We start from the raw sequence: 3,382 nt of genomic DNA on the forward strand, positions 1-3,382 counted from the left end.
GGGGGCCTGGTAGGAATTTTTCCATTTGGCATTAGGCTTTGTGGTTTTTTCGCTTACCGTCACAACTTTCGTGGTATTGGTGGGTAGGTTAGGCATTGGAATGTGTTTGTGGTGTGTGGAAGGGCTAGGTGTGGCCATTGCCTACGCCTTCAATTTTTGGGTATTCCGTTAAAGGAATCCGGCGGTTGTGGATCCTGTCCGATGCCTGTGTGGCGGGGGGCCATGGCACGACCCTCGGTGACATCAGAGGAGAGCTTATAGTTGGATTAGCATCAACAGGCTCCACCTACTGGTGAATAACCCCCCCCCCCTATTAGACTCACCCCTCTCCGAGTGGGTGAAGTCAAGTGATGTGATCCAATGCCTAAGCCAATACCTTTTCACTTGCTGTAATCAATAAAGTTGTGGCCTTTTCTTGCCCATTAACCTTATATTACGTGTCCGTGTGTCTTCACTAAGTGGGGATCGGGTCCTCGAACCACAATTTTTTTTTCTTAAGGTGCCAAGAACACTGGGTGATATTCAACCATGTTTTACTCAGAGCTGACCTAGTAAAATTAAGGAACATTATTAGGTTAGGTCCATTACTTTCAATGAAACAACTCTGCATAAAATTTAGTTGAACACCATCCACTCTACCACCTTTTTTAACTAAGTTCTTGGGAGAGGTCCCATTGGAACTGAAATTTATTTGAGAAGTAGACCGATGGAAGGATAAACACTACTTTCAAACTCCCGTTCTGTTCATATGTACCTGTGCCTAAGCTAACCTCAGTGAGGCTTACTTAAAAGCACACATACATCTGCTTGCCCTGTTGGTCTGTCCAAGAAAGTTGTTATGCCAATACATCCTAAAAGGCATGTTCCTGTATGTCCAAAACTTTGCTGGAATGCTAAGCAAGAACATAATTTGCACACGCACCCTAAATATTTCGTATTTTCACAATAATTCCTTTTGGTACAGTTGCTTTTTAATGGATCTTAGTTGATTCATATAGATGCTGTTGGTGTTATTGTTGTTATTCACCCCCCTGGCTTGGCGCCCTGTGCGGGGAAGCTGTTCTTATCACCCTAAATCCGACGCTGTGGAGACTGAGCCCTCAAAAGTTGGGGAATGTCAAGCATGCTAGGTTCTCAGGAGCTGGACCCTTCATGCTTTTTTACTCACCCTAGTGTGCCTTGAATTATCTCAAAGGGCTAGTTAACATGTCAAAAGTGTCACACAGTTTAAAGGAACGTCGATTCCCCCTCCGCCATGAAGTCGATAGAAGCGGTCAATATTGTCTCAACAGGTGTAGTAGGGGTGTGTGTCAATATTTATTCTTGCCATGAGAAATTTTATTTTCTTGGGCTCCATGATCACTGCAGATGGTGACAGCAGTCACCAAATTAAAAGACGCCTGCTTCTTGGGAGAAAAGCGATGACAAACCTAGACAGCATCTTAAAAAGCAGAGACATCACCTTGCTGACAAAGGCCCATACAGTCATACCTCACGCTGAAGTTGTTTCAGGTTGAGTGCTTTCAGGTTGCGCTCCGCTGCGACCTGTAACGGAACGTGTTACTTCCGGGTTTCGCCGCTTGCGCATGCACAGATGGTAAAAATGACGTCATGCGTGGAAGCGGCGATATGTGCAGACGCGAGTTGCGTTTGCTTCAGGATACGAACGGAGCTCCGGAACGGATCCCGTTCGTATCCAGAGGTACCACTGTATAGTTAAAGCTATGGTTTTCCCAGTAGTGATGTATGGAAGTGAGAATGGACCATAAAGAAGGCTGATCGCCAAAGAATTGATGCTTTTGAATTATGGTGCTGGAGGAGACTCTTGAGAGTCCCATGGACTGCAAGAAGATCAAACCGATCCATTCTTAAGGAAATCAGCCCTGAGTGCTCACTGGAAGGACAGATCCTGAAGCTGAGGCTCCAATACTTTGGCCACCTCATGAGAAGAGAGGACTCCCTGGAAAAGACCTTGATGTTGGGAAAGATGGAGGGCACAAGGAGAAGGGGACGGCAGAGGATGAGATGGTTGGACAGTGCTCTCGAAGCTACGAACATGAGTTTGACCAAACTGCAGCAGACAGTGGAAGACAGGAGCATAGCTGTCAACTTTCAGATTTGAAAATAAGGGATCAGCAGCCTCACCTGTCCCAGAGACTGTCTACTCTGGGATATCTAACAATCCGGGATAGCAGCGGGAACTGGCGCTGGAATAAGGGAATTTCACACAAAAAAGGGAAGGTTGACAGGTATGGACAGGAGTGCCAGGCATGCTCTGGCCCATGGCATAGCTGTCAACGTTTCCCTTTTTTAAAGGGAAATCCCCTTATTCCGAATAGGATTCCTCGCAAGAAAAGGGGAATGTTAACAGCTGTGGTCCATGGGGTCACAGAAGAGTCGGACACGACTTAAAGACTTAATAGAATCATAGAGTTGGAAGAGACCCCAAGGGCCATGGAGTCCAACCCCCTGCCAAGCAGGAAACACCCTCAGAGCACTCCTGACATATGGTTGTCAAGCCTCTGCTTAAAGACCTCCAAAGGAGGAGACTCCACCACACTCCTTGGCAGCAAATTCCACTGTCAAACAGCTCTTACTGTCAGGAAGTTCTTCCTAATGTTTAGGTGGAATCTTCTTTCTTGTAGTTTGCATCCATTGCTCCGTGTCCGCTTCTCTGGAGCAGCAGAAAACAACCTTTCTCCCTCCTGTATGTGACATCCTTTTATATATTTGAACATGGCTATCATATCACCCCTTAACCTCCTCTTCTCCAGGCTAAAGATGCCCAGCTCCCTTAGCCGTTCCTCATAAGGCATCATTTCCAGGCCTTTGACCATTTTGGTTGCCCTCCTCTGGACACATTCCAGTTTGTCAGTGTCCTTCTTGAATTGTGGTGCCCAGAACTGGACACAGTACTCCAGGTGAGGTCTGACCAGAGCAGAATACAGTGGCACTATTACTTCCCTTGATCTAGATGCTATACTCCTATTGATGAGGCCCAGAATTGCATTGGCTTTTTTAGCTGCCGCGTCACACTGTTGGCTCATGTCAAGTTTGTGGTCAACCAAGACTCCTAGATCTTTTTCATATGTACTGCTCTCAAGCCAGGTGTCCCCCATCTTGTATTTGTGCCTCTCATTTTTTTTGCCCAAGTGCAATACTTGACATTTCTCCCTGTTAAAATTCATCTTGTTTGTTTTGGCCCAGTTCTCTAATCTGTCAAGGTCGTTTTGAAGTGTGATCCTGTCCTCTGGGGTGTACAATAACGGGGTGTTTGTGTGTGTCGTGTAGGTGGCAGCGACCCCCTTCCCCGCCCTCCCTGCTGCGCAGGAGACCTTCCCTCACGGGCGGCCGTTTGCGGAACCGGTTCGCGCGTCTTTCT

Source organism: Podarcis liolepis (assembly GCF_965112155.1).
Source record: "Podarcis liolepis genome assembly, chromosome: 3".
Taxonomy (NCBI): Eukaryota; Metazoa; Chordata; class Lepidosauria; order Squamata; family Lacertidae; genus Podarcis; species Podarcis liolepis.